Source organism: Cavia porcellus, unplaced genomic scaffold (assembly GCF_034190915.1).
Source record: "Cavia porcellus strain 051 isolate PalLab524CR breed Dunkin Hartley unplaced genomic scaffold, mCavPor4.1 scaffold_1, whole genome shotgun sequence".
Classification (NCBI taxonomy): domain Eukaryota; kingdom Metazoa; phylum Chordata; class Mammalia; order Rodentia; family Caviidae; genus Cavia; species Cavia porcellus.
This window is the reverse complement of record NW_026947484.1, coordinates 145,546,545-145,554,980: the sequence shown is the minus strand read 5'-3', so window position 1 is coordinate 145,554,980 and position 8,436 is coordinate 145,546,545. Positions and strand designations below refer to the sequence as shown.

Sequence of the window (8,436 nt, the reverse complement as noted above, 5' to 3'; positions counted from 1 at the left end):
GGAATCCCAGCAAGATAATTCCAATCTAAAAACCACCAATACAACCCACGGCAAGAGTAAAAACACCAAGACGTATTCTAACTTAAGGGCGGCCAAGGGCTTCTAAATCCAATCCTCATGAGGACATGCAGACAAAGGCCTCTATCCTACTCCTCTCCCAGCATTTATTATCTTGTCAAGAAGGGGGGGGGTGGCTCAGGGATGAGTGATAGTGAGGATGGCAGGAATTATGTGAGTAACCTGAGCTGGCTGGCCAGGTACAAGATTGTAATCTCTGTGAATTGCAGAGATAAAGATAAGCAGCAAGATCATTTTACATGCTCCAATTAAGTTACCAGTGGAATTGTTTTGGGGGGCTATTGCTTCAGTTTCTGATATGCAAACTCTTGTTCCTTGGGGAGTCATAGCCTCTTATCTTGAGGTTTGAACCCAGTTGACATTTCCAGAGCTATTTGCTCAATCTTGTATTATGGAGAAGAATTGTGGAAACAGGACTGTCTGATGGCTATACATTTTGCATATTAGCACCTTCTTGCCTTATTTGCAATGCTGGGAGACAGTTGAACAGAGAAGGAAATACCCTAGCCAGTCTTTTACATATCAGTATAAGGAAATGAGTCTCTAACTAATCAACATCATAGTAATTGTTTTGGATTCAAAGGGAGTCACTAGAATTGACTCCCAAAATCACTAAAGTCATTTTCATAGTAATTCATACAAATGGAAGACACTAGTAGAAAAAAATCAGATACTACCCATCAAACCATAGGTTTTCCTGATTTCAATTGCAATCAGGAAATATGTATCTCTCTCTTTTCCCTTAAAAGCCTTAGTAATCCATGTACTTTTTCTTTCACCATGGGAAAAAATGAGAGAAGTGATTATCTATTCACTTTAGTTTCACAAAATAAAATATATTTAAAACATATTTCCATTAGTCATTTATAGGCACAGCCTTGGAATTGCAGCCACCTTAATGAATGAGATAAATAAGTAGACAATGTAGGTTGAGAAAAACATGTTTATATGACCAGCCATATTTGTAAGCCTATTATGCTCCAGGTTTATAACAATATAGATTTCTTTTTCTTCCAAATGTTGGTTTTCTCATGTTGTACAAAGACTTTAACTACCCAAATTCAGGACCTAAAGAAAGAACACCAGCCACTAATTTGTTTTCTTAGTTCATGTATAGTTGACAGGAATTGTTTGCTGATTTGGAAGTAAACTAAAATGAAAGTCATAAGCTGAGTTTAGGGTTGATAGAATGTTTGACATGGCTAGAAAGATAAAAATATGAAATAAAAGTGGCCTTATTTTAAGAATGTGAAGAAAGAACCCCCGACCACTGAGATCCTGGTTTTCTCTGTGCCAGGCATGTGTTCTGGGGGCATACATATAGCTTAGGTTTGGGATGATGTCTAAGAGGCATCAGTGATGCACAAGTAGCCCACTGGAATTCATTTCGCGCCACAGGTAAATTGCCTAAGGGCAAGGAAAGTGACCTCAAAATAAAGCCCCTTGATTCCACCTCCCAGCCTCCCACTGCTGCAGCGACCCATTTAGAGTGAAATCCTTTTATTCCCATTTTTATTGTCAGGAAAAAGGGTGAAGTTTTTCTTTCTTTTACTACTCCTGCTGAAAGGGGGAAATGTATTAGGGTTTAGGTGGGTTGATGGGATGATGGTTGATGCCCATGCAGAAGCTGGTGCCAGGTATTTTAACCAGGACAACTTTATCACTGATGAATACCCACATGTTAGACGGAAAAAACAAAAAGACAAGGTGTCATGAGGACGCAGGCCACTATCATATTTAAGGACCCAGGTGAGGTAGAAGGAAAGGTGCCTTTGATTTAGATGTCATTTTATCAGGACCATGTTGAGGCAGAATCATTGCCACGGTGAGGTAGAATTCTGAAAAATAAGTGTGGGGTTACGAGGAGTGAAGTTATGAGAGGTGATTATTACCACATCTGAAAGGGTAAAAGTTAAGAAGGTAGGCAGATAAGACTTGTTTCTGGTATGCATGATGTGGGAGTCTTTAGGAAAGACTGTTGAGAGTCCTGCTGTAAAAAGGATAACAGAATGTAAGAAATTAGGAACCAAATTGGATAACAAAACATGACATCCTGAGAGTTGTGGCTATGAGGCCTTGGTATGGTGGAGATGAGTGGGCAAAAGGATGGTTAGATCCAGGGTCTGATGGGCACTGCTTATTCTGAATGATGTGAAACCAGGATGGCAGTCTAGCAACTTTGATCGCTGTTGAGGTTGCCAAGAAGACCAGGTCTGGGCCGCTCTATCATGGTTGTAGTCCTTAGAATGATTTGCTGTAGCAGGATGTTAGTAAGTATATCAGCCGTTTCCCTGGTTGTGGGAAAGGCTTTTATGTATCCTGAAAAATTACAAACCAAGGTGAGAAGATATTTGAGAGTTTTATGGCAAGTCATGTGTGTAAAATTTTTCTGTCAGTTTTGACCAGGGTTGTGTTTGAGAAATTGATGAATAGGAAAGGAAGGGGTGCTAAGTATCCCTGAGGAGAAGTTTTACTAGAGATAACAGGTGTAAGCTGTTGAGACCTCAGAGTGTCTGGGTCAGTCTGCATAAATACAAAGGAATAAAAAGGCATTTTGAAGATCTAGGACTGTAAAGTGGTGGTAGAGAGAGGGATATGAGAGAGCATGGTATAAGCGTTTGGCACCACTGGTTGGATTGGGGTAACAGCACTATTGAGTATCCTAAGGTTTTATACTAGAGGGTAAGACCCATCAGGCTTGAGTATCAGGAGAATAGGAGTATTATAGGGTGAATGGGTAGGTTTAAGAAAGCCATTGTCTAAAAGGCACTTAAGTATAGGTTTAAGTCCCTGTAAATGTTTGGAAGCTATGGGATATTGGAGAACACAAGGAAAAATTGAAAGATCTCTGAGACGAATTAAAATAAGCATGGCATGAGCAGCACAGGAGGGATTATAGGTATCTCAAACTATGGGATCAACCAGAGAAGAATCAGTCTGGAACCTGCATAAAATAGGCCCTGTCTGTAAAGGCTGCATAGGTTGGCCATCAACACCCACTATAGAGACTGAAGACTTTATATAGTGGACTGACAACTCAGAAAGAACCCCATACATGGCCTCTATGTCCACAAGTATAGAGAATGTCTTACCTGAGACCTCTAGTGGGACTTGGGGCTCTGAGAAGGACACTTGAATGTGGGCAGTGGGCCCGGAGCCCCATCAGTCATCAGCAGCAAGTCCAAGCAGATTTGTCAGTGATGAATCTGGTAGTGATGGCATTTCCTGTGAGGACAAGGAGTTGGAAGATGGCTTACCCACTCTCTTGCGGTTAGGACAGTCAATCCAGTGGCCTAGGGGCAAGGCCCCAAAGGAACGCCCAAAGGATTGGGCATTTTCTTGCCCAACGTTTTTTGTTTTTTGGTTTTTTGCTGCATTTGAAGCATGGTCCAGGAGGGGCTCAGGCATCTCCACCTTGGGTCAGTTTACCTGTCTCAGAGCTCCAAGTGTCACTGCTAAAAGATCAGATTGTTATTTTTATCTGTTGTTGAAAATATGAAAAGCCATATTAAGAAGGTCTCCCTGTGAGGTTTGAGGGCCACGTTTAGCCTTTTGTCTTGGGATGTGGCCCACAGTGGAAGATATCTGTAGAATCAATTAAATGTGCAAGAATCAAATAATACAAACAACAGGGTATTTATGATCGTAACTTTAGTAATGGCTTCCCATAAGGAGGATAAGGTCCAGGGAATTTTAGGAACAGACATGTCATTTATTTATCATATATAAGTATCTCTTTATGCTGTTAGAATGTCTAATGCCATCTGATTTTTGGAAGATGGCCTGTTTTATTAACTTTACCTTCTTTGTTTAGGAGATTAGCTATGGTGTCATTTAACACCAGTGGAGTATTATGGCTCTGTGGAGGGCTGAGGCAGGGCTGGTGGACAGGCTGGGAAAGGCTCAAGCCTGGCCTCTGCCCCAGTGCTGGTCTTGTTGTTTTGCCTGCATCATATAACCTTTTTTCTGGAAAAGAGCTGGTGGATCCCAGCAAAAAGAATCCAAAAGGAATTTATAATTATCACTTAATTTCAGTTGTTGAAAATCCAGAAGATTGATAACAATACAGTACAGTATAGGCAGTAAGCTTAACATAGAACATTAAATGTCTATTAACCATGAGTGTTTTAACATTTGAGCACTGAAAAAAATTGTGAAGCATCTCTAAGCATACATCTGGATCTGAAAGAAAAGACTTGTCATCATACATTATATAAATTTTTGTTTAAAAATTATTATTTGACTAGTGACCTTGTGTTGGTCTGATTTGTATCTCTTGGCTGAAACACAAGAAAAAAGCAGCAAAACAATCTCAGTTTTATATTGGAAGGCATATATATATACCATTAGATTAGCAACAATGAACAAACTGTCTTAGTTACTTTAGTGAATTTTAGCTGACGTGTCTCCCATTAGGCTATGGAGATTGGAGGCTTTAATTAATAAACAAGAGCTGGTAAAATTACCAGGTGGCCACTTCTCCCGTTTATCAGTTGAAGTCTTGTCCAATGTCTCCTCACCATAAGAGATTTTATTTAACCAGTTTTAGTACCATTTTGACCAGCTGGCAAAAGGAAAAAAAAAGATTGTTGAGCTCAAATAAATGGAACAGCTGTTTACAGACCAGGCAAAAGGACAAACATGGACAGATGATCTGTGCATTATAAACAGGCTGAACAAGCAACAGATATATCTTACAAAATCAGAGTGTATTCAAATATATTTGGCCAATTTGAACTATAAGACTGGTGTGAATCCTTTTGTAGATTAATTAACAGAGATCTCTTGAAATAAGAATACCAGAAAAGGAACCTGGTTAGCTCAGAGAGTTAAGAAGGAATGGCCAGGCACCCCTGCCTCACTGGCCAACCTTTGGTCCCTTTTCCTCCTGGCCCCTTTTCCTCCTGCCATGTCCCATTGCCTCCTCCTCCACACCACCGCCTGGAGCTGTGCTAGGGTCTGGCCTGAGCCATGCCATGCTCGGGTGCTCAGGGGGTGCACCTGCTCAGGAGGTGCACGGAGCCTGCAGGGGGATTGCAGAGCCAGCACAGGGGGTTAGATCCCAGAGCAGCCCGCACAGTCCCCGAGGTGCGCACCACACCTGCCCCACCTTAGTGCAGTCCAACACCGTCCACACACACCTCCCCCCAATCCACTGGGAAAGGCAAGCTGGCACGCAGTGTGGGGAGGGAATAAGAAATGAGTAGTGAAGCGGGGGGTGGGGGGTGGCAATGCAAGAGAGAAGCTGTAAAGGAGCTGTATCCTAAGTGTGGGGAGGGGGAGGGATCCTGGAGGAGCAGAGGGAGAGAGGAACACATTCTTAAAGGCCTAAAGATGGAGAGTTTTTGTCAACTTGGCACCATTGTAATAAGCATAAATAAAAGATCAGCCTTTTGGTTTTTAGTAGGTTGAGGTGCCTTTGAATCTGGCACCTCAGAGGTGTGTTCAATTAAGATAAAATGAGCCAACCTGGATCATGGCTAGTATAAGAGGTTGTCACCTAATATTTTGGACACAAAGTTAATTGGTTCCAAAACTCGTGCTTTTTGTCATCAAAAGGCATGAGTGGAGTTCTCGTGGATTACAGTAATGGCTCTGCCTAGGGGCTACCCAAGGGGCATGAGAACCGCTACCCCAGTCCAGGGACAGAAAGAAGATTGGTGTGGAGCCTGGCCCACCATGGAGTAATCTTCGGCCAGAAATTGGCTCACCTGCAGTGAATGAATTAGATCAGTGTTGTTTGCAAACCAGCAGCAACAAGTTGAGCAGCTCCCTCATGTTGAGACGGTCCAGTCTGTGAATCAGCAGTAGACTCAAACTGGGACAACCCCAGGAGTCACTTGCCTGCTGTTCCCAGTCAGGGAACCAACTGATAGAATTTTTGGCACTGCTAAAATGATAGAAATATGAAGTAAAAGTGGCCTTTATTTTAAGAACACAGAGAGAAAACCATCTGACCACTGAGGTCTGGCTTTTCTCTCTGCTGGACATGTGTTGTGGGGGGCATACATATAGCTTAGGTTTGGGGTGGTGCCTAAGGAGCATTAGTGATGCACAAATAGCCCATTGGAATTCATTTCACGCCACAGATAAATTGCCTAGGGGCAGGGAAGGTGACCTCAAGATAGAGCCCCTTGGTTCCACCTCCCAGCCTCCCACCACTGCTGCATCGCATCCAGGGCAAAATCCTTTCAGGGGTCACTTTTAACAATTTACGGAAATAGGCTCTGTGACTGATGGGATTTTCACCATGGTTAAAGAGAGAAAATATAAAGTAAAAATGGCCTTTATTCTAAGCTTGTGGAGAGAAACTCCACGACCACCTTCTCTGCTGGACACGTGGTGTGGGGGGCATACATATAGCTTTTGTCTGGGGTGGTGCCTAAAGGTGGCATCACTGATGTGCGAGTCGCTGATTGGAACTCTTTTGGCGCCACAGGTCAGTTGCCTAGGGGCATGGGAAATGACCTCAAATAAATGTCCCTTGGTCCCACCTCCCACTGCTGTAATGTCCTATCTAGGACAAAATCCTTTCAGTGACCTGGCAAAAATAATTTTTTCTGGTTAGCACAGTTGACAGAAATGGTTGGTAGTTTAAATTAGAACTGATAAAACACCAAGGGAAAAGAAAATATGTGAGACAGTTGTAATAGCTAAATCTTGGAAACAGCCCAAAGGCCCATCAACCAATGAACGAATAAAGAAGATGTGGGTTTTTTATACAATGGAGTACTATCCTGCCACCAAACATGATAAGCTTGAGACATTTTTGGGTAAATGGTTGCACGTTGAGACCAAACACTTACACATGTGTAAATAACTGATGGTTTCTCTGGAACAAGAAATCAAAAGTGTGATAAGAACCAAAATGTATAATAAATATTGGGAAATGGGAAGAAAATATTCAAATGGAAAAGGCAACAAGAGAAGAGGGACAGGAAAGAAGGGACAGGAAAAAATGATAAAAGGAAAAAATGGAAACAAAACTTTTGAAAATAAGGAACGGAAGAGACATTAAAAGGAGGGGTAAACAGAAGCAAGATATAGCATGTTCAGATACAAATTCCATATGATGAATGTTATCACTAAGTGTATCTGAAATGTACCAACAAAATAAATAAGAACAAAAAGAATATGTGAGAGACTCCTGGTTATAAAGAAAGTTTGACTTGTTCCTCCAGCATTCAGAGGAGGACAGACTGTGCACCAGGGCACTTAGGGACTGTGCTCTTGAGACAGAAGGTCTGTGGGCAGTGTCGGTTCTTCTGGGGGTAGTACTTGTCCATCCAGGGCTAATGTCTGGGGCTGTTCATGCACAGATTGAGGAGATGTGGGAAAGGAGTAAGTGTCAGGCACCTGGCGTTTTACCAAGAGAGTAATAAAAACCTGAAGTTTGAGGCCACCTTGTGGGACCAAGGAATTCCAACCAGTAGCATGGCATGCATGGGGCCAGGCTAGACCCGGGCCCCTCCCATGACCCCCATCTTCCTAGTAGACCACCTCACAGGACCTAGGAACTCCAGTGAGTGGTGCAGGTGTGGCCTCCTGTGGCCCCGTAGACCTGGCCACCTAACTTAGGACCTAGGAATTCCAGCCCGTGATGCACCCCTGCAGTCCCACCACTGCCATTGGGACCTAGCGATGCTGTTGATCTTTGGCTCCCACATTTCCCCCCAGAACCTTGGACTGCAGTGGATTAACCATGCAGTATTGAGGGGAGATTCAGTAAGAAGAATTCAGCAGGCTTCCATAAGTGAGGTGAGTTTGCCCCTAAAATAGGAATAGAATTTGCCACCTTCAGTGTGTAACCAGGAACAATAGTGAAGCCCTCTCCAGAAGTAGGCCATAGGTGAGCTTGGCAAGTGGGTAGATGAGTTCTTCCCCCACATAGAGAACATCAGGTAGGTTGAGGAGCGTGCCAATAAGGCCTCCCCCAACATGAAGAAAATTAAGGAGGCCTGTGGGACCCATAGAGACACAGTAGAGTCTCAACTGAGACAAATACTATAAACAGGGAGATCTAGTGACTCTGAACAACCTGAAGACATAATACTAGCAAGAACTAGGGGTTGATTTCCATCAGTATTCCTATTTTTGTCAGCCTAGGAAGAATATAGGACTCACCCAACAGGCCCTGCAGGGGGAATCCAGGTGACTGGCCCACCTCTTCATTGTGGAACCCAGCAATTGGACAAACATCAATCTTACAGTAGGACCCCAAGATACACACTACCAACAGTTGACACTGGTGGGATTAAAGGACCAAATATTAACCTGAAAGGGGAAAATGGCAAAATGAAAAGCAAAATACAATTTCAAACATCTACTCCATCAGAGCAAGTACAAGAGACATTGAAA

At 42.9% G+C, this 8,436-nt stretch overlaps 1 long non-coding RNA gene across 1 annotated transcript in view; it reads right to left on the bottom strand.

Annotated features, from left to right (window-relative positions):
• LOC134477874 (uncharacterized) overlaps positions 1 to 8,436 on the bottom strand; it is a 118,565-nt gene that overhangs the window by 8,788 nt on the left and 101,341 nt on the right. The window contains exon 7 of the long non-coding RNA XR_010050117.1: positions 3,171 to 3,303. This is a non-coding gene — a long non-coding RNA (uncharacterized LOC134477874). The remainder of the gene's footprint in view (positions 1 to 3,170; positions 3,304 to 8,436) is intronic.